Raw genomic sequence first — 24,282 nt, 5'->3', positions numbered from 1 at the left:
TAAAAACCATTGCATAAGAAGAAAGTATAAAATGTCGGTGCTTAGTAGTGCGGGGGAAAGGGAGGCATCAAACCACAATCCTGCCCAGGGACTGATCTATGGGGCTGGCGTCTTGTTTCAACTCTTAGAACCTCGGAAAACTGAATTCGCCTGAATATGTGAAATGAATGCGCACAGGTTCACAGTTGACACTTACGATTTATCTTTATGATTGTAATTTCGATTATGATAATGTGTAAATAATGAAGTTGATAAATAACGTTCAGGTATGTTTGAAGTAGTCGAGACCGAGAGTATGAAATACTAATTTAAAAAAATTAAACCTGCAGAAATGAGGTAACGGCGAGGAAGAAGAAAGATCATCCGTGTTAGATGTAGTGAAACAGCAGTATTTGTTGGTGTTTACCATAAATGTGGAAGTACTACGCAATTAACATAAAATTTCTTGCCCGATCATTTAGCCGTACCATAGAAGTGTACCATCAAAATTCCTTTGAATTATTATTACTTTTCAAACAATGTATCTATATTTATTTATTTATTTATTTCGTCTTCTTTTACATGGCGAAGTTAAGACTGTGGAGCCTTTTCTTCCACTTGACCATGTTTACAAAAAAAAATGAATGTCAAATAATTAAAATATTGAAAATTAAAAATATATATTAAAATTACAGAGAAATAAGAAATACAAAGAAAAAATACATACAAGAATGGTAATCTAACCTATAGATACGGGCACAGACACTCACACTCACACATACAGTGCTGTGCAAATTAATGCGGACAAAGAGAGAAAAATCACCCATCCACAGTTCTCCACGATTTATGGGAGTTAATCGAATAAATACGTAACATAAACTTATACTAGTAGTATCAGCTAACTGTTTGATGCGTACTTGATACTGTTTACAACAATTGCAACAATTGCAAGGTTTGAAGCATTTTTGTTGTTTCATTATTGTCGTTGTGGTACAATGCCAATTATTACCCAACAGACTTCTGTGAGTGCTTGGCTGTAGTAAACACGCTTTTGTTGTGCTCCGTGTTCCTACGTGTTTTCAGTATGGATATAACACCCAGAAAACGTTCTAGAATTATTACATTGAGTGAGGACACATCCATGACTGTGCGGCAAATCGCTGAAGTGGCTGGTGTTGGGAAATCAGCGGCAACTGGTAGTTTTTCTCCAAAACGAAAAGGAAAGTGTGGTAGAAAACGTATTTCACAACTGTATACATAGCTACAGCTCGTCGGCTCACACATGAGAAGGAATAAATATCCTACCTCCAATTCTGGTTTGGCTCTATTTTAGAGACGGAGTCTCATACTCGATCTCGTGTCCCTAGGCCACGCAGGATCTGATCTCGTTCTTCAATGTAAATTAATATCTTTCTGATAAACTATGGTAGGTATGGTGAATACAAACATATAGTGACATTAGAAAATCATGCGCTTATTCATACCTGTATGCTACACTGGTTGTTCTCTGAATTAATTCATGTTAAAATGGCATTTGAAAATGATTAACTAATAGTTATTGTCAGCTTAAGAGCATATGTGCTAAAAAGGCTACAGAAGTGGCTGCAAGGGTAGGGACCCTCTTAGTATCGATCACGTAAAATTTGAATAACAAAATATATTTATGTGAAGATGTGGTCCACCCAAATCTTTGACAGGTATCCAGTAGTTCTCCCACGTAAGAAAGTCTGGCGCTGTCACTGCTGTTTACCTATTAACTATTCAAAAGCTGCTTACTTTTAGGGATACTTCATATCGAAGCAACACGCGACAAGCGACACGTGTCTCTTGGTAACTGGCTCTCAGTAATAAATGCTACCAACCATTCAGCTTGTGTTGTCTGTTGCTTGTGTGTCCCTCGGACTGAGTACTTTTTCATGCCGTCCATCGTGTCGCCCTGACCTGTTGTTCGCTCATGCACAGTGAATATTTTGCTTTAGACGGCATGAAATATCCGTGTCGCTTGAGGATTTCACCAATTGAACGCAGGCTTGTATGACATGTTATTCTACAGCTGTGTGAAACGTTGCTGTTGATTGGATTGTTCTCTGGAGGTATGTGTCGCTTGTCACTTCGGTCTGCAGCTACATTGAGAAACGTTGCTGTTGACTGGCTCGTTCCCAAGCGACACGGAACATTCACATCAAGCAACAAGAGCCTATTCAGTTTAAAGCAAAACATGCACGAACAACAAACCGAGTCGACATGATACACGATATTGAGAGAAAGTCCCAATCCGAGCGACATGCGACACGAGTAGCTTCTTTCAGTCACGAACAAGCTATGAAGATGTAATTGAATTCATTGTCACTCGCCCTCTTAGGGAGAACTCACACCGAAGCGACAAGCAACACATGTCGCTTGGGAACGAGCCAATCAGCAGCAACGTTTCACACCGTAGCGGCATGACAGGCAGCACATGCCTACGCTCGATTGGTGAAATTCTCAAGCGACACGTGTCGCCGGTCACTTGTCGTTCCGGTGTGTTTTCTCCCTCCATCACCATTAATGTATTCACATAATATCCAAAGTAAAATATCAATGAAACTAGAATTAAAAAATTTGCAAGATGTGGGTTCCATTATTATAACATAACATTACATATAGTATAATTGAATGTGCAATGAATTATTTTTAAAATTTAAATATCTACTTTCAGCATAGTTGTCTTACCTCTTTATGAAATAGATCGGTGTTCTGTAAATGTGAATGTATTGCCCAAGCGTGTTCTTTGTATAGATACAAATCGTATTTTTAAAATGCGTTGAAGTTAATGTGACTATAATTGAAATTATATTCAGAGATCGAGAAGAAAACGAGAGCGCGTTTACATAACTTGGGACAAGAACAAGATTTAGAGTTTGAAAGAGTACCCGACTGTCTCACTTCCTTTCGCTGTAATTTCTGTAGGGCCTCCCAAGGCACGTATCTAGAAATACACCGAACCAATTGTGTCAGGAATAATAATAATATGATGTTTAAGTTAAAATTATATTATTATCACATAAATAGGTAAAAAGATCGAATAGCAGCACGTATTCATTATCTAGCTTACCTGTAGTTAAGATCGGCATAATTTGCATAAAAACAAGTGCCCTGGCAAAGAAATTCATTTCAAATTGATGAAGAATTGAATATTTATTGAATAAAAGAGAATGTTAGATCCGGTTAGCGAAAAGTAAAGTTCCTGATTAATATTTTATGTATATTGTTATAAATAGTAGCGTGCAATCATAAATCTCTGGTAATTGGTACTGTCCTTCTAAGCCCCCTAATTCCAATCTTTCTTCCAATAAGTTCAAAGAGTGGGCCTCCTCGATGGCGCAGTGGTATCGTCGTTGCCTTGTAATCAAGGGATCCCGGGTTGGATACTCGGTGGATGCAAGTAGTGGTTCGAATCTCACTTTAAACTGTAAGTCCAGTCCCGATTAGCCTTTCTGTGCAAAAAGTGGACTTAGAAACTACAAATCAATCAATAAGTTCAAAGGAAATTATAAACATCGATTATGTAATAAATGAATGCTACACAAATATATTTTCATTATTTAATTTTTGCACTTGGAAAGTCTTTCTTGGGGAGGGGTCCGGACCCCTCCCCAAATAAGTCATTGAGTTTCCTCGATGAAATTAGTAGTAATTATCTCGACTTGTATTCAAGGGGTCTCACGTTCGATCCCCGGTAGAACTACACAGTGGTCTGGATCCCACTTTATCCTGTAGCCCCAGTCCCGATTACCCTATTTAAGCATGTAATTGACTTAAAACTAACTTTAATTTTGCTATAATGTATGTAAGATTCAATTGGGACAGTCTCTGTATTAATGTATTTATCCTTTTGGAAAATATAAATAAGACAAATGGAACACAATGAAAAAACAGCCGGGTGAAGGAAATCAACTTTGGATTTTCCGAAATGGTCGGAGCACGGTCAAAAGCCGCCCCCAAGGGAAAAGACAATACCAAGGGTAGAAGAAGAAGTAAGCGAAGCCACGCCCACTATTGTAAAACCTGGTCAGAGTCATCTATCGGCAGACGGCTGAACTTGTAGGACTTGAACATAACCCCGCCAGCCGATGGCCAGCCCCGCTATGGCTCGAATAAAGCCATTCTCAAAGGCGTTCGAAAACGCATATCAATGTTTGCAAATGGCGTATTGTCACAATGGGCCTCTCAATTTGAAAAAACAAAAAATCAGTTTACTCAGGAAGGATGCAAGAAAGCCTTGCAAGGTTTAATTTTTACAGTAACTTAGAATCGGGCTTTATACGCCGATCCAAAAAGAGAGATATTTGACAGCTAATATCTTTTAAAATATGGAAGTGATAAAAAAATTTCAATATTCACTGTTAAGATTCATCCTTTCTAATCAATTCACAACAAAGCTCATTCAAATGTCTCAAATAGTTTTCGAGTAAAAGTATTCTGAATGAAGGTCTGTTTTTCCGCTGCCCATGATATGGCCTCTTAAGGAAGCTTTTGAACAGTGTTGCCACATGGAGGGAAATTTGGACCGAATTTAAAGTAAGAAGGGAAATTGGATGAAGAGTACGAAAATTTCAGGGAATTTGATGACATCGCGCTCAACATTAATACAGATTACGTTAATTCTCGGTTTCATATTCACATTTTTTTCCGGTCACTCTTATTTCTACTCCTTTGAATATAAGCCTATCTATTTATATATGTATTTTGTTTTATTTTACGTCGCTGTATTACTTCTTTGCTTAATAGCGACGATAAGGATGAATGATGAACTTATGAAATAGGTGATGCAACAAATTTAAGATTTTCAAATGCATAAGCAGTGGCGACGATTAGGGAGTGCACTTTTGCCATTTGCCCCTGCAATATGCTAAACCTTATTTACCAAGGGAAAGCAAAATGTCCTCCCCCCCCCCCCCCGGTTTTGGAACCCAATTGCCGCCACTGTTAACACAAGCATACGTGAACGGGAATAATAATTCCACTATTACTGATACAAATTTCTATCACTTTTCTTATTATTAATACAAGATTTCTTTAGATGAAGGGAAAAATTGGGCGAAAAAAGTGAAATTTTGTCCCTTAGAGAGGGAAATTTGGTCCTCATTGTGGCAACACTACTTTTGAAGCGTGAGAAGCACTGATGACTTTAGTGAAAAGGGGTGCTTGCCGTTGCAAGAAATATCAGTCAACCAATCCTCAAAAACAGTCTGGATTTTTTCGCTTGTTTTTTTCGTCACATTATTTAATTCTTATCATTTTGCATAGCTTTTTTGCCACTTTTGGGTAATCACTGCGACGATGATGAAAGTAAAAGGTAAACGGCCAATTTATTCCGTCCTCAGTACGTATACCGTGCTATGAACGATCTTGTGACGGGCCTCTCAGATGGCGCAGTGGTAGCGTCGTGGCCTTGTAATCAAGGGTTCGATACCCGGTGGAGGCACACAGTGGTTCGGGTCCCACTTTAAACTCTAGGTGCAGTCCCGATTAGCCTTTCTGTTCATAAAATGGACTTAAAACAACAATCAATCAATCAATCAATCAATCAATCAAATCTTGAAGTGATGCGATCAGCACCACGCTCCTACCGCCTTGAAGACAAAATAGGAATATTATTAGAGGCTGGGTGAACCCCAGAGCCGTCCTTAGATCAGCCACTTTAGGAATCAAACCCGGTGTCTCTTGCTACGCAACGAGACACCCTACCGACCGAACCGCCCTGGATCCAGGATGAATAATGACGAGACGAAATGAATGAGCATTCTCGAAGAAACATCCGTGTCTGGCCGGGACTCGAACCCCGGACTGTGAATGTGTGTTCTCTGTGAGTGTGCCTTTATCAATGTCATCACTTCATCACCCATCTTCATCGTCGCGATAAGCTAAAAAGCGGCAGGAACGCGACTACCTAGGTACAAGTAACAAAAATCAGTCAATCAATCAATTAATGATATTTGCAGAAACTACAAGATTTCATTAAATCCCGTGGTCGACAAGTAATTTAAACGTAATTTTATATTTGTCTACAGGTCTAGACAACATCGAAGTATTACTAGAGATCTTGATTATTCTGTGCTATTTTTTTTTTTTTTTGTACTTTAAGGTATTATTTCCACCAAAATTTGCGTTTTAACAATAACACACTTTTATATCAAAAATTATACCGTCACTCCTTTTTAAATTCTCCCCTACGTTGGTTAATTTAATTTAATAACATACGTTTGTGTTACTCACATTAAACCTTGAAAACAGGGAAAAAAGAACATTTAACTCACCATGAGATATTAATTCCTTTTTTCCTTCGTCAAGAACTTAAGTTTAGGGGGATTTTTCGGTACTTTTCCCCTCAAATTTATGTTATTTTCTCTTTCTTTTAACTTTTCGGTGTTCCAAAATTCGCGTTTTAAATTTAGTACCTTTTTTTGCCAATTATACATAAAATTAAACCTTCATTGTTCTTTTGAACGAGTATTAGGGGTGTAAGGGGTGATCCTTACACCCTGGACTGCATTTTGCCAACTAACGAGGCTCTGGTGACTATGTTTTGTCCTTATGTGTGCTGAGTGCCCCTTTACAGCCTCAGCTTTTAGTCGAAGACAGAATGTTTTAATATTCTACTTGACAATATTACAGTTATTTTAGGTAAGTTAACGTGACGGTTGCAAAATAGCCTTTAAGTGCTGAGGCACCCAAAAAAATTAAATTCAATTTCAAATTCAAACTAGTATTAATTTCTAGTTCACAAAGCCTGTCCCTGTGCGTGACAGTTGTACATGTTGGAAACAATTTTTGAGGAAGTTACTTTCCATTATTTCTTCCGCGACCAATAACGATGTTACGGCTCAAGCGTGGCGGTAGGTGCCCACTCGTTCGCCGTCAAAATCGCGTCACTTCGCTCGGTAACGAAAAAATGTTTCTCGCGGGACAAATACCGCCGTTACGGTTCCCTTGTGACGGCAGGTGCGCTCTCCATATCCCGCTATAACCTCGCTACTATACTCGGTGATGGAATACGGATAGATAGAGTTGGTGTTTTAAGTCCACGTTGTGCACAGTAAGACTAATCGGGGCTGGACCCATAGCTTAAAGTGGAATCCGAACCACTATGTGCTTCCACCGGGTATCGAACCCCAGATCCCTTGATTACATGGCGACGACGCTACCACTGCGTCATCGGGGGGGGGGGGGGGGGCATGGTGATGCAATACGTTGCGATAGATGTTGAAAAATCGTTGGACACACGTTTGCACTTTTTTTCATGTAGCTGTCGGAATTATTCCATTATAACACACAACACAGTTTTTTGGGGAATAAATTTTAGGAAAACATGTACCTTATATAAGAACCTATCTGCCGACTGCCAGTCTCCCTCCCACAATCCTACCTAGAACGTGTACCTTATACGTGCATAACGATGGTACATTTTATTTTTTAAGCCTGAAACTCAAGAACTTTGGATTTTGGAGACATTTTCCTTTTTTAAAGCAAAAAATGGGTTAAAATTCGCGACAAGGCCACAAATACCATTTTATGCCAAATTCGCGTTATTTCTCGATTACGAATGGATGAATAATTGTGTTTGGAACATGTCACTCCATTGCCTTCATTCATAAACAATTGTCATTAAACCGTAACCTTTTATGAGCAGTAGTTTCTACCCCGAAATCTATGGATTCTACACTAATATCGGTCGTTTTCGATTATTTTTACATATCACCTTCCCATCCCCACCTCTAGGGGTGCCAGAGGTGTCTTACCCCCACATTATTTCTTTCCATATTGTAAGTCATATGTGTACCAAGTTCGGTTGAATTGCTCTAGGCGTTCGAGAGTTTTGCCGGAACAAACAAACATACATTTAGAAGATTTTGTGGCAACTCATCCACGTCAGGAAAAATACACGTCGATTTTATTAAGTCACTGGCAAAGCAGTTAACAGAACCACACATGACCAGAAGTATGTTAAATATCAGATGTTTTGTGTGTGTGCCACAACTGTTTAAATGCAATGTAAACGTTTGGTATATTTTTCATAACAATGATTTATTGATTTACATTATTTTACTTCGCTTTTTTTTGCTACTTTTGGTAAATTTGCGAAGATGGGGATGAGTGATGATATGATGAAATTGATGAATGGACACTCACAAACATCGATGCCTAGAGCAGGATTCGAACCCGGGACCCCTGGTGTTGTAACACGATGTGATAACCACTCCGCCACAGGAGCCGGCTTTCGTAACAATGGTATTTGTCTCTATGTTAATTGATATATTATTGTCTAACTTTCAATATTCTGATATTAATTTTGCGTTGTTCATTTTTATCTTATGTGTTTATTAACATGGTGTAAAACCATGTTCAGGAATTTCGCTTTACTTTCCAGAAAAATAATTATCTTTTGTGCTTTTAATGATGAAACGCTATCACATGTGCTTACAAAATTAATTTGATTCCCATATTCCACATAGACTAGAAAATTGTGCGTTTTTTTTAACGGGGTAGAAAATACTCGACGCCCAAAGTAGCGTGACAAAAAGATACGTATGTTTCAAGTTGCGGGTTAAACACACATGCATACAATTTCTGAACCAAGTTATTTTTTTATTAATATAAATCTACAGTAGTAGTATGTACAGCAACTAGACTGTGTAGCAACTGCATCTAATGTTAACTCAATTTTGAATGGAACGTGCGTCATCAAGTTTTACTCTCGAACCACTCATACGTATGTTACTTCAGTTTTTAGCCGGCTCGGTGGCCGGGTGAGGTAAGAGGTATACTTTCGATTTCCCTAACGAAGATCCCGGGTTCGAGTCCCGGCCTGTGGGTGCCGGATCATCAATTAATCAATCATCCTCATCGTTGCGATAAGCCAAAAGTGGTGGAAAAGGAGACGTAAAATAACGAAATACAACATTCGTTCATGATCGAATGCACCCCTTTTCTCAGATCAATTCTTATAAAATTATATACTAGATTACGTGAAATTTGAATTCTCGTTGCGTTTGGCACACGATTTGAAAGCTATATTGGAATTTCAGTGGATGTATTTGACGTGCATATACAGTAGGTGTTCTTTCGAGAACATCACGGACGAACCCTTCCGCATTCGATTCAAGGCAGCAGGAGTGAACATGTAACGTGCTGCCATCTATCGGCGGGAGGATTCACCAACGAGACGGTCGTGCGCCGACAGACGACAGGAACGCCCCCTTTCCTTGCAGAGAGGCAGGTAAATAAATCCGGAATCCCACTGTTTGCGAGACTTCGCGAGACGCAGGGTGCCGTTTTATGAATGTGCAGTCGTTTCAAATCTTGACGGGTTGTTCCAGCTGTTATAGTGGGTGTGTGCATTCAACGTCAACGTTGTGTTTTCAGTGCGTGCATTTTTAGTGATATCAGTGCTGTTACTGTGCAAAATACATGAAATTTAGCTGCCTGCTAGTATTGGGATTGCTTCGGGAAACAACGTAAGCTTCAACATGCACTAGATGTAAAGGTAAGTGTGACATTTTGGAAGTAATTGTGTTCTATTAAATCATTTTGAATTTACACGATTGAGAGGCGACATTCAAAACCCTTGCTTCTTGCAGGAGTGTATTTACGTGATCTTCACGCACGCAACTTAATTGTGCCACCCCAATGGCCAAGCACGTTGAGTGGTCGACGAATATCGCGCCACCATATGTAATTTGTTTCTATTCTTTCTTCCTATGTCGGTTTTTACGTCACGTTTTACCTCTTGAATTAATCGCGACGCTCAAGATGACTGGATGAACACAATCCCTTGGCTAGGGTTCGAACCTGGTCACATTACGCTGACCATCTCGCCCCGAAAGAGTTTCGGGATCAAGTTCCAACTTGCTCAATCACCAGTTTCTTCTCCCCGCCCCAATAACGCAAAGCCAACGAAGCTCTCGCTGACCTTTTAGTGCAACAAAATTTATAACAATGCAACAAATAACTATTTTAAAAATTGTTATTTTTAGAAGGACGAGATGTTACTTACAATCGACGATGTCAAAAGAGTGCGCAAGATGAAGGGGGTGAGTCGTTAGTTACGGTGTCAAATAAATGAGTAGAGAGGCACAGGGGTGGGAATATCTTTTCCGTGGAGAGGGTCATATTTCGTATGCGCTCACCATACAAAAATCCATATTTTCTCTAAACGTTTATTTTATTTATGTACGCGTAATTTATTCTTGTTTGCTGGGGAAAGACATTCCAGACATTGCTACGCCAATGGACCTATGCGTTAACCAGGGTTCGAACTTGGGACTTCTGTCTTCGTTACCCGTTACGCTCTCGACTAACCGAATGTAAGTGAAAAAAAGAACCTGTATTATAACAGAACTGAAACTATACGGTCATCATAATGTTGGTTGCTGTGTGTATCGGATTACTAATCCTTGATACGGGAAACTCAATGTAGATACGAGGGAACGACGTAAAGACAATGTAAATACAGTCATTTCTTAAAATGGCAAGGCATAAAATTCGCTATGAGCTTACTCTGTGTTGATAACAGTTGTGCACTTTGACGTGCTTCTTCCTTCAATGTGTGCATAGTTAAGGGGGAGCAGGAATGGGGATTCGACAGTGTAATTATAACGAAACTCAATCGTTATCTTCCTCCCAATCTTGTCTAAGCGTGAAGTGGCACCTGTTCGCCACTCCAGACACTAAAGAAGCCAGTTCTTGTAAGGAAGGGGTCTGAAATCTGCGATTTATTTTCATTCTGCACAAATTGTTCCAACTATTTCCTGTGCTTTATGGCAATGAGGCGCATACACATGACAACGCTGAAAATAGCCCAAAGCTGTTAGTAGTTGATATTGACACAGACTGCCAGACACGACCGCACAGTATAACGTCGTCGTCTTGTGATCAAGGAGTCCCGGTGAATCACCCTACTTCGGATCTTACTTTAAATTGTCCAGGTTTAGGTTCACTCCCGTCAAGGACGTATTTAGAGGGGGTCTCGGGGGTCCGGACACCCCGAAAGCCTTACTTAGTACTAAAATTAAATAATAAAAATGTACTTGTTGTTTAATCGAGAGTTTTTTTATTTGCGCTAAACTCATTGGAATGAAAGGATTATATTGGTATCATACGACTATGAATGACAATACCAGAAGATTTCTGCAAGATGTATTGTTATTTATAAATTATTATGCATGAAATATTACCAGAAACTTTTCGTCAAGTCGACATATCCTTTTTTGATAATCAATAAATAATTCAATTCTTTATCTATTTGACGTTAATTTCCTTGCCAGGACTTTTTAAAATATTGTTTTACAGATTTTGTCGACCTTAACTACACGTAAACTAGATAACGAATACGTGCTGTTATACCACTAGCCTTATACCGTCTTTTTACCTATTCTTGTAATAAAAATATATTAATTAATTTGAATATTTTAATTGATTATATAATTATAATTTAAACATTATTATTATTATTATTATTATTTTGAGACACTTGGTACGGACCACCCGAAATATATTTCTAGAAACGTGCCTGAGTCCCGATTAGCCTATCTGTGAATAAAGTAGACTTAAGAAAACTGATACGTTTTCATCTTTTGAGCCACTACAACGTATAACAGACATATTGCATTTAAGTCTTAGTAGAACAAATTGAAAACGCTATACGTTTACTTCAAACTAATTGCTGATTATAGTTTATTGTTTCATAGTGACATTAATATTTCTAGACTGATCAAACACGCCATAGGTAGACATATCGATGTAGACATAGCGTGTTCGCTAATCCCATGCGAATCTAATGCCCCAGCATTGGTATAATTTGCAATTATATCTCTATTATGTCGATTATTTATAAACATTTTTTAACTGAGAGAAATTCTTACAATTCCATTCCTTGAAAGCAAAAAGTGAAACAGTGAAAATAGCTTTGGAAATGTATTTGGTATTATGTTAGTTGCCCACTTTACCTCACTAGGTGTTTGCACAATACAGGCCAACACACCTTAGGAATACAGATTATAAATACATGCGTATAAGTAAAATATTTTATGTAAAATATTGTACTGTTATGTTGAAGTAATGCAAGCGTTATCATGTCGGCCTGTTCAATTGGTTGGTTCGCGTCATCGAAATCGAATCGACAGTTTCAAAGGTAGCTTTTAAAACATGGTTTGCATTTTATAAACCTTAAGTGAGACAATAAAGGAGCTTGTTTCGGCACCTCGCGGCTCGCTTGTAAAAGCCTAAATTTGCAGTTATTTACGCATGGGCTTAGCAATTTCCTGATTACTCAGTGAGTTTCTTTGTGCCGGGGGGTAGAGGGGGATGGATATTATCAAGATTTGTTCTCTCTTTAGGCTGGGGTTGTGTTTTCCCGTTTTAGCCAGGGGACGGAGAGCACAGGCATCAAGAACCAGACTGGAAAGTCATGTTCATACAGTGGCAGGGCCCCCCGGATGGCGCAGTGGTAGTGTCGTCGCCTTGTAATCAAAGGGTTCCGGGTTCGATACCCGGTGGAGGCACATACTGGTTCGGATCCCACTTTAAACTGTAGGTCCAGTCCCGGTTAGCCTTACTGTGCATAAAGTGACTTAAAACACCAACTCCATCCATCCATCCATACGGTGGCACTTTCAGCGTGCGAGCTTTCTTATATCTCGAACGAGAAGCTCGAATACTCAGACTCGTGCGTGGCAAAGTGATACTATTATTTACCAGAGTCGAGATACCTCGAAAATTTCTCAATATTTCGACTCTGTAGCTACAACGTGGGCTTGGACGTCCGCAGGGCAAGCAAGGTATTTTTTTTCGGGTGGGATGCAAAGGAGGCATATTTTCTCCCATAATAGTGATGCCCCCTCAAAGAACAATGTTTCAGTCTGAAACTATCATGTTCCTTCAACGCACTTATAATAAACATAAATTACTGTGACTGAAATGAAATTATGTGTGAAATATATAATTTTTATGTGAACATTGATTTTCCAGGGGGGATGGGGGCTTCCGGACGTCCATGAACATGGATCACAAGGACTAGAGACCACCAAACTTCAAGAGTCACTGAGCTCGATTAATTTCTGATTCTCACTCTTTCCTCCTCTGTTTATTTATTTTTCTCTTTCTTTCTCTGTTTTCCATAACTTTTTCTTTCTTCTGTTTCTCTATGCCTTTCTCTTTATACTTCTTTATCTCTCTGTTTCTCTTTCTTTTCAATGTTCTTTCTTTCTCTACTTATCTATCAATTCTTGCTTTCATTTCTCTATCTCTCCCCCTCTCTTTGTACCTTTCTTCTTTCGTCTTTCTTCTTATCGTTCTTTCTTTCTTTCTATTCGCCTCTCTTTTATTCTTTCTTCCTTCCTTTGATTCCTTCCTTCCTCAGTTTCTTCCTTCTTTGTTTCTATATATTTTCCTTTTCATCTTTCTTTCTCTGTTCCTCTTTGTTCACTTCTCTTTCCTTCTGATCAGGATTATTGTTATTAAGAATTGTTTCTTCTTTTGTAAGACACAATTAGTGGCGGCGCCAGGATTAATCATCTAGGGGTGCTGTGGGTGTGTGGAATAAAATTTAGGGGGTGCGATGTTGAAAATAAAGAAAAAATGAAACGCATGAATATTTTAGTCACTAAATTAAATACTCAGTAGGGGCAATTGAGTGCCAAAACGGAAAGGGGGGGGGGGTGATAAGGACAGTTTTCTTTCCTTGGTAGACAAGGTTTAGTACTAATGTGCCACAGTGCGGGGTGTGACTTCTACCTCCTACACCCCTCTAATCGCCACCACTGCAAATACAAATCAACTTTTAGACTTTAGTAAGCGTCTATGATAATATGCTAATGAAACTGAAAAATACCAGCGTCATTTTCGCTTGGTTTTAGCAGAACGACATGTTTAGAAATTGAACGGAACAGGTTGTTGAAGGGATGCCAATGACATGGAAGGCTGAAGGATTTTTTTCCAGAGGCAAAAACAGCGGTCTCACTTCAGTAACATTCGGTGCTCATGGCATGAAATAACACTGTAAGAGTTACTGTTGCATAGGTTTTGAAAAAGGGTGCGGAAGAAAATGAAGGGGGTGCGCATGCACTCCTTCGCACCCCCCTGGAGCCGCCCCTGGGCCTGCCTTATCAATCTTTGTTCGTGTCTTCCTGATTGACTAGTGGTAATGTCGTTGCCTTATAATCAAGGGGTCCCGGTTCGAAACGAGCGGAGATACATAGTGGTTCGGACCCCACTTTAAACTGCATGTCCACTCAGGCCCGTAGCTAGAATTGATCTTCGGAGGGGTTGGTCACGGATTATCAGGGGGCTTTGTAAACCAAGTCCATTTTCAAAAGTTTAACAGTGTTAAATGAAGATAAATTATGTGGGGGGAGGGGGCTCATTAAGTTACATAAAGTTTAGAAATATCACACAAATAGCTTACTACATATTTTCTACATCTTTTAAAATATCGGTTGAAGTGTTAATTGGCTGCTACTGAAATCACACAATAAAAAATGGACAATATTCAATCATAGTGTCTAGCGTACATTCCAACCCCCCCCCCCCCCCGGCCTGAAACAATAAAACACCCCTTCGTTCCCAAAACTTGGGAGCTGTTGACCTTTGACGCAGAGGGAATTTGCATAATGACGTCAGTCACAGATTTCTCTATAAATGGGAGGTCGCAACAGAGACAGCGAAGGTACAAATAAAGAAGCTCCCATGGGAAGGAACTCTCTGAAGTCTAGAGAAGAGAATCTCCTAAATACATAAGACTTCTTCTTATAAATAAGATGAACGAATGTAATAGCTGCTGTTCATGCTCTGTGAATTTATCCATCACCAAAGTTGTGAGCAAAATAATATCTGTTGTCTACATTTTCACTCTTCACTGCAAACAAATTCCACAAAATAGTTTTACCTAATGACAAGGGGGCTGGCGGCAATTCCAGGGGGGCTGAGCACCCCCTGGCCCCTGCCCCAATTCGCCTATATGTACATAAAAGTGGACTTAAAACAAAACTCAAACAAACGTTTTCGTTTCAAATTACAAAATATATGGTTTTTGTGCACAAAGCAAACAAAAATCAAGCGTCACTAGCGGTGTTCAGTTTCATTGGAATATTTTCATAGAAGTTCACTAAAGGTTAATTGGTATTTGATGTAATGGTGTTCCATATTTTATTTGTTTTCAACATCACACCCCCTAAATTTTATTCCGCACTTCCTCAGCACCCCTAGATTAATCCTTCCGCCGCCACTGCTTCTGATTGATTTGTGTTATATAGCCTCGTTTTCTGCCACTTTTTGGCTATTCGCGACGATGAGCGTGAGTGAAGACGATGAAATTGATGAAGGGACACAATCAAAGAATACCCAGGCCGGGATTCGAACCCGGAGCCATATTTCCGTCTCTCGCTTATCCTGTTTCTATGACACTTTCTATCTCTGTCTCATTGTCTTAAATATCCACCTTCCTATTAATTCCTTGTTAGGACATCCCCGATGCTCTGTCGCCTTGTAATGAAGGGGACCCGCGTTCGATTCCCGGTGAAAGCAGATTGCACACTGGTTCGGACCCGAGCATAAAATGAACTTGTATCAGACTGTTTGATGTTCAATTTTATTGTTCTTTGTGTGTGTGTGTGTGTGATTCTTAGTCCACTACAAATGTAATGTAATTCCGAATATTTCTCATGTAGGCTAATGTGTTGGTTTGATTTAATTAGTGTTTCAAGTTCACTTTATGCACAGTAAGGCTAGTCGAGACTGGACCTACAGTTTAGAGTGGGATCTGGACTACTAAGTGCCTCCATCGGGTATCGACCCCGGGACCCCTTGATTACAAGCCGACGACGCTAGTGTGTTGGCCATAGGGTGGGGTAGAACTATTTAGAGGTGTGCCAGAGCCCACCCGTCACCCACCTTAGCAACGCCCCTATGCCTAGTCCTGCGAAGCCCATCTGAGCATTACGTAGACCTAAATAAAACTTTGACAATTTTAAAAACCGAGTGATACCCGTGTGCAAGAGGTACAGCCAACGGCAAATTTAATACTGGGCAAATTGTCAATCACTATTTTCATTGTTTTATCCTACTTCCTATGTTATTTTAAGATATATAAGTCTGTTGACGAGAACAAGATGCTTATTGACGTTTTTATTTCCATTAATAACAGTCACATTGTGGAAAACAGACTGACTGAAAATGGTGATGGACAATTCGCCTACGATTTATTTTGCCGTTGGGTGTACAGTCTTGCCCGTAGTTACATTTGTACGGAGGTGAATTTAGTGACTGTTGCACGGAGAGGTCAATATCCATGACCGTTTAATTTGCGACGATGACGCTTGCACGGAAGTGCAAAATAAACTCGTTCCTCGCCAGAAACCTTGGAAACTCAATCTCCAAAATCTATACAGAAGTAGTTGTACTCTCCACCCTCGATTCCGCCAGGATTTTTTTTTTTATTTCTTACGAAGATTGTGTGCTGCAAATTGTGAAAAACAAAATTCTGGAGCGGGGAAAAAGTGGAGATACAGTCGTTTAAAGTTGCGAGGTGGAAGTCTGTTGCGGCCATGTCAGTTTCGTAGCACCACCCGCACCCTTACCAATGGATATATAACAGTCTCTTTTTCAGAGCTAAAAAAACAAAATTCCGGACTCCGCCCCTGGGGTAATTTACCTACCGCCCCCTACCGCTACCGCGGCCCCGGCTCGCTCCGTTCTGGCTACACACCTTTTTCTATAGAGTCCCTTTAAAGGCATGTTAGAACCTGCCCAACACTAAATTTTCTTCTTCACGATGACCAACGTGGACCTCACGACAGGGTACTTGTGTTTGCCAGCGCCAAAGAAAGGGAAGCCTTAACATCGTCTTTTTTTTTTTTTTTTTTTTTGTTGATGGAACATACAAAAGTTAAAGTAAGGCGTTCGGAGTTCGGACAACTCTTCTTCATCCATGCTGATCTGGGAAGTTAGTGAACACACTCAGAGAAGACGCTGAATACCATGGCCACACTTACGATAGGATAACTCTCAATCAGGACGGCAAAAGAAGAAAGAAATCTGCAATTAGGACTAATAAGATTATAAGTGACACCCCGAGGAAACTTGAAGGGAACGCAAGTGTGAAAAAAAATTCTTAAAGCAATTGCTTATATTCAGAAATTGGAGTAATCGCCTGGAAAATGTAAATTTGTAAATAATGTACATACAAATAAACTGTTTCTATTTTAACAAAAATGTACTGAAAAAGAAAGACGATGGTTTCCACTGGAACCAGAAAATCCCAGACCCCCCCTCTGCGCCGTCTTACTTTCCGTGCAAGTGTCACAATCCAAATAGTGATTCAGCCAAGGTCGATTGATCTGGGGCAGGATTCGTGCAAGTGTCCCGAACCTGTACAGTCTTAGCTCTTGAATTGTCTGGGAATTGAGATTTGAATCTTGGCAATTTTGTGGTTCAAGTGTGGATTCTGCGAAAGGCAAGGAATGGAACTTCGTATCCGTAAGCTCTCTTACCTTCTTAATTGAAAAGAGAATTGTGAAGGTGAGGTTTTTTCCCTTGCCTGGACATCGCAAGACGCACGCAAGTGGCAGGAAATCGTGGAACCGTTGCGTGCACGCCCGTGAGATTTACGAAGTCTCCGAACGCGAGCGTTTGTACGCGTGTGTGTCTGTTGGAAGAAGAGAATGGATGGGTAATCTCTTGATTGCACATAACAGTCACGATGCGAGACGCGACAGCATCCGTGATAGTTTAACGTAGGAGTGGCGTAGGACGATAAACATTCCTTTGCAATGGAGGCATTGCAATCAGACTTGCGCAAATTCAGGTACGGTTGATTGGAGATAAAGTTGGGGATTCTATAAGCTTAAAGTACATCCCTAACAGCTTTTGTACAGAGCTTATGGAGGAGGTAGATGTGGACCCCGCCTTGTCATCCATTAATCTTTCGCCTCGTTGGCCGAACAAGTTGAGTGGTCATCTCCACATCACAGATTTCATTCCTTACCTTGTCATTCACCCATTTAATTTAATTCATCCTCATCACCGCGATTAACTCAAAGTGGTAGAATGTTGATGCAAACTTAGGAAAATATAGTAGGTGTATTTGGAATGAAGAGATTGCTCAGAATATTTGCCAGGTCAGTTCAGGATATATTTCAAAGCTTTCGAGAGTTAACGTCACTCATCTTCACGTGATAGTAACAGTAGCTCTCGACTCTCGTACGTAGTAGTAAATTCGGAACTGACTCGAGTGATATTTTGAGTGAGAACCTCTTCCACGAGTCTTGGATTCTTGAACCGAGTTACGAATCTCGGATTCGAGAATCACGTAACGAATCCTGGATTTGAGATTAAGGTAACGTATCCCGGAATCAAGATTCGGGTAAAGTAACCCGGAATGGAGATTCGGGTAAAGTAACCCGGAATGGAGATTCGGGTAAAGTAACCCGGAATGGAGATTCGGGTAAAGTAACCCGGAATGGAGATTCGGGTAAAGTAACCCGGAATGGAGATTCGGGTAAAGTAACCCGGAATGGAGATTCGGGTAAAGTATCCCGGAATGGAGATTCGGGTAAAGTATCCCGGAATCGAGATTCGGGTAAAGTAACCCGGAATGGAGATTCGGGTAAAGTAACCCGGAATGGAGATTCGGATAAAGTAACCCGGAATGGAGATTCGGGTAAAGTATCCCGGAATCGAGATTCAGGTAAAGTATCCCGGATTCGAGGTTCGGGTTAAGTATCCCGGATTGCAGGTTCGAGTAACATATCAATTATTCGAGATTCCGGTAACTAATCCGGGATCCGAGATCCAGGTAATGAATCCTGGATTAAGAATCTGCTGACGAGTCCTCAATTCGATAACTGCGAATGGAATCCTGCATTCTAGAACAAGAGTAACAAATCTCGAATTCGGATAATTTTGATTTCGGTTATTTGAATTGGTATTTGGCCACCCATCCTTAATTTCCATAAATATAAATATTGTGAATAGAATAATTCAGTTTAATGGATATATTTGTTTTCAGAGGGTTCGTGGTGTCGATACGGGTTCTGAAAGGATAAAAAGATTAGAAAGAAAGTTTTTCACCTTGATGTGAAATGTTATAACATTTCAGTGAAGGTAGTTTGTTGTTGACCTGGGGTGAAGCTAGAAAAAAATGAATAAACAGCGTGTCTCGAAGATATATATATATCGACTTCTGTTAATTTGTACTTCGTGGAAAACATGCAAACTTTTGAATGAAAAATTCGTATCGCTCGAGGTGGAAAGAAGTAGGAAAGTGTGGTTCATTGACATTCCGTATGAGAGAACTTCTCTTCTCTTGAGATTTCCTGTTTTAGCCCTCCGACCCCTTCGGAAAAGAAGATTCTTGCCCTTCGCCCATGATGAAGTGCGTGACACGTACTTCTGGCTCCTCTTCTGCTTGAAAAGCTTCGGTAAGTGGAAGAGCAAAAAACACAATGTAATTTTAGATTCCACATTTTTTTCTTGGCTTGCAACTCTGTTTCACATGGTTTCCCAAGGCGTCAGACGTAGATGGTGATTTTGCAAGATTCGCGTGCTGACTGAACGATTAGTTCAGACCAGTAGCGTTTCCAGGTTGGGTTAATGTGGGTTTGCAGGCTTTCTCTGCAGACAGAAAAAGAGAGAGATAAATTATTCAGATTCTCTAACAGATGTAAACATATAGCATTAATCGGTTAAGGTTTAAGTCCACACGATGCTTAGCCGACTTCCGTGGCAGAGTGGTTAGCATAGCACGTTACGATTCTAGTGGTACAGGGTTGGAATTCCGGAATGGGGAATTTCATCAAATCTCATCTTCATCGTAGCGATTAGCCAAAAGTGGCAGAAAAGGAACGCTAAATAACTAAGTCAACTCAAAATTAAATCCGATTGGCTAGCCGGCACTGGACCTACTGTTTAAAATGCAATTCAAACCACTCTTCGATGTGCCTCCACCGTGAATCAAACTCGGGACCCTTTGATTACACGACGACACCGTGGTGTCGGGGAATCTCTTGATCAATTGGAAAGTGACAATTTTTGTCCTGACGAAAATTATTTCAAACTGCTACTAGCAAAAATGTTCCATGTGTATGTATGTACTAAACCTTTGAAAAGTAACGAGTTTCTGTTACTTCTCACTATAATGCAGTAGCGTGCATATAATGTAAGCTACCGAAGTTCAATAATATCTAGATAAAAACGTTCCATTTCTTCGCTACACATAGGTCCTATGTGCGTTATGTCCCCACACATAAGTTGGCACCACTGAAAGCATCCACCTATACAATTCCAGCCCCTCCCGAAAAAAAATATAATCCTGCGTATGCCAGTGGTATAGTATAGTGATTCTAACCAATCAAATGAACGATGAAAGCGGCAGACAGGCATTTGATGAATATTTTGAGCTTGAACACCTCTTATCGTCTACTAGGTCGAGCACGGTATCTTTGCACCAGCTTGACACCTTGCACTACACCTTACGTCAAAAAGTGTAGCGAACTTGACTGGGCTTCTGTAGAATTTCATGGATGAATCGCAGTGAGAGATTCTCATGCACGGAACCAAAATGAGCTTTGCAACTCATGCGAGGTTCATGCCAGAGTATGTAACGGCAGTTGAGTATCTCAACTTGTGTACCGGATCTGTTTGCCAGCGCGGAAGCTTTTTATAAATCCGTGTACTCAACTCCAAACAAGCACGCTTCCTTCTTTGCCCAGGGCTTGGAACTGCTGGGTTATCGTATTCTCTGGCGTTTCGACTAGCTTTCCGCAAAACCAACTTGGTTCTGTTTCAAGTGGAAGACCAAACAACAACTGTTGATGCAGCAACAGCAACCCCTGTAGGAAGTAAATTTGAAGCCACTTTTGCTTGCAAGCGAGCTGCTGTATTTGAGGAACGGGAAACGCCTCATCTTTTGACAGAAGTGGTGAAGTGCATGACATCGAGCTTTATTAATATTCCCTACCCAGTTTGTCTGGTTCAAAGTCAGCTCTCGTCACTTTTGCGCGATGCAAGCTTTCAGAGGAACTTCAAGTTAGCTCTGTCAGTATTGCAGGGACTAATCAGAACTTGTAGCGCGAGGGACGGATTATACAGAATGAGTTTTCTGCGCATTCTCTCAACTTTATCTTACTAACACAACTTCTAAACTAGATAGAATATTATCTTACTTGGAATCCTTGGTATGCTGACTTTGGAGACAACTCTTGATTTTGGACTGTAGAATATCAGAGCAACAGCAAAGAGATCTGGAGTAGGGATGGCCAGATCCGGATCCTAGCGGATCCGAAATCCGGATCCGGTTGGTTCCGGATCCTAAAATTTTTCGGATCCGGATCCGGATCCGGTACTTTCGAATCCGGATCCAGAATTTTCGGATCCGCATCCGGTACTTTTGGATCCGGATCCGGAATTTTCGGACCCGGATCCGTTTTGCCATCCCACATGCGCTTCTTTGGAAAGTAAGAATGTGCTTATAACTAAAGCCCGGATTTCTATGTAATTACATATTTTTTCCTTTATATGTACAAGCGTGGAATTAAAATATATTGACGAATTACGTCAGTAGAGATGTCACAGTGAAGTTTTATATTACATATTTTTACATATTTTACTAAATAGTACATATTCCTAAGATATGAAATATTTTTTACATAAAACAGTCCTTAAGAGGAAAATCCAATGAACTTTTGGCTTACTACTCCCCATTTCCAGGTCTAAAAAAATATAGCAACTTAAAAGTGCGATTTGCCTTCGTTGTACGTACATAGCAGTTCGTTGATTCGCCGCATCGTAACAATTACATCAAGATTCGACAGTGTTTCAGTTTCCAGTTTGTAACATGGAGCGGCAAGCAACACACAGTGAACGAAGACAACCAACAATGGAAGGCGGCAAGTACAACGCTGAGAGGCACTTACCTTTCATCCGTACATTGTTGTGATCGTTTTGATTTTTGCAGCCGGCGGCGACAAATCTTGAATGAAGTATTGTTAACTCAACCGTAGAATTTCGTATATATATTTCGTCGCCTTTTCATTTTAAACATTGGAGTTTTAAGAAGAGCTTGCCTCAGTATTTAAACAGTGTTTTAGCTGTAGAAAGCTGGAATGGCTCCGCCTACCTCCTCGTTATCTCAAAAGTTGCGATCTTGGATAGCAGTCGATGATGCATTTACTACGGATGGTAAAGTTATTTTTTGTCGAGTGTGCGATAAAAAAGTTGGGTGCACTATGAAGTCTCAATTAGATCAACATGTTCGCACTTCACTTCATGTAAATAACAAACAACTACGGAGTGAAAAGAAGCAAGTTTTACTAACCCAGATGCAAGAGGATTCTTCATTCAGTGTGTTTTACAAGGAAATGTTCGAAGCAATGATTGCAGCAAACATCCCTTGGTATAAAATTCAAGTACCGAAGTTCCGGGATTTTCTGGAAAAATATTGTGGCCGTAAACTTCCTGACGAGTCAACCCTTCGAAAGCGATATCTTCCACATTCCTACAAAGAAACTTTAGAATCAATTAGGGCAGAAGTAGGCAGTTCCTATGTGTGGATTTCCATCGACGAAACAACTGATGCTTTGGGACGGTATGTAAGTAATTTCATTGTTGGAACGCTAATTGCTGATTCTCCATCTACACCACATCTCATTGCATGCAAAGTTCTAAAGCGTACTAATCATTCCACCATAGTACGATTTGTGAATGACAGTCTTAAATTGTTGTATCCGGATGGCGTACAAGAAGAGAGAGTTCTTCTCATGTTCACAGACAGTGCGTCATACATGTTAAAAGCTGCTACGGCACTTAAAGTGTTTTATCCTAACTTGATCCACTTTACTTGCTTGGCACATGCTCTCCAACGCATTTGCTGAGGAGGTGAGAAGCAATTTCCCGGAAGTCAACCAACTTATTTCTTCCACGAAAAAGGTGTTTCTGAAGGCACCACAACGTGTGCAAGTTTACAAGGAACAATTGCCAGGTGTACCACTTCCTCCGGAACCTATTCTTACTAGATGGGTCACTTGGATCCGGGCAAGTAAGTTTTACAACGAACATTTTGAAGTGAAATCTGTGCTTGACTCATTTTCGGCGGACTCCGCTGTATCGGTACGCACTGCTCAAAATCTCTTCAAGGACACCAAACTTGCTTGCGATATGGCATACATAAACAGCAATTTTGATTGGATTGATACAAGCATAAAAAAAACTTGAAACTGTTGGGCTTCCTCTCCTGGAAGCCATGGATATATATGAGGATGCAAGAAAGAAACTGTCTGATGTTGGAGGAGATGTGGGAGAGAAAGCTCGAAGAAAATTTGACGCAGTGACTGAAAGAAACCCAGGTTACGTCAGCTTATTTACAGTGAGCCGCACTCTCAATGGTGAAACAGTTAACCCTCCCAATGATATTTCTCCCGACCACATTCACCTCCTGAAGTACGCTCCGGTTACTTCTTGTGACGTGGAGAGAAGTTTCTCTGCGTACAAGATCATATTATCTGATCGGCGACAAACATTTACTTCTGAACATTTGGAAATGTACCTGGTAACATATTGTAAGTTAAATAATTAAATACAGTGCCTGCCCCAAGATCAAAGGTAACCTGAATTTTTGTAAGTGCTTTTTGAGTGAAAAGTTTGGGCAACGAAAATTTACTACTGAACATTTTGAATGGTACCTGGTGACATTGTATATTAAATATATTCAAAATATTCAAATTGTGGTTAATATTTTTGCTCTATAAGAACATAAAAAATACTTAATGTAAGCATTGTAATATTGTAACTTCAATTTTTGTAAGTCTTTTTGAAATAAACATATCCCTTTGTGAGGAAAAAATGTAACAAAAATAGGAAGTAACGTTTGGAATAAATATTTATAGTACATATTTCATTATGAATTTACATATTTTTTACATATTTCAGACATTTTTATTACATATTTATGTACATATTTTAGGGGTTGATATTACATAAAAATCCGGGCTTTACTTATAACATATTGTTACCTGCTAATATACATATATATATAATATACATACATACACATATATATATAGTGTGTGTACCCGCGTGCGCGATTTGTAATTAATTAATACACTTACAAGGGAGGTCTAAGTCTCCCCCTCCGATCTCCATGAAACTTGCCAGGTGTATAGAGCCCCCCCTCAAATGTCAAGATGATGAGAAATTGAAGTGGGGATCTGACCCCGAAACCACGTGAATATGGCATTGGAAGAAACAGGGGGCATAGGGCCTCTCTATACAACT

General features: G+C 40.0%; 1 protein-coding gene across 1 annotated transcript in view; it reads left to right on the top strand.

The window, feature by feature from the left end:
- Window positions 1-9,277: 9,277 nt before the first annotated feature.
- The window catches only part of RhoGEF3 (Rho guanine nucleotide exchange factor 3), an 831,957-nt gene continuing 816,952 nt past the window's right edge, over window positions 9,278-24,282 (top strand). Inside the window, exon 1 of the mRNA XM_083115351.1 lies at window positions 9,278-9,505. The gene's annotated coding sequence lies outside the window, so the exon portion shown is untranslated. The remainder of the gene's footprint in view (window positions 9,506-24,282) is intronic.

The sequence above is a fragment of the Lepisma saccharinum genome, chromosome 30 (assembly GCF_977018435.1).
Source record: "Lepisma saccharinum chromosome 30, izLepSacc3.1, whole genome shotgun sequence".
NCBI lineage: Eukaryota > Metazoa > Arthropoda > Insecta > Zygentoma > Lepismatidae > Lepisma > Lepisma saccharinum.
This window is presented reverse-complemented; position numbering and strand designations above follow the sequence as displayed.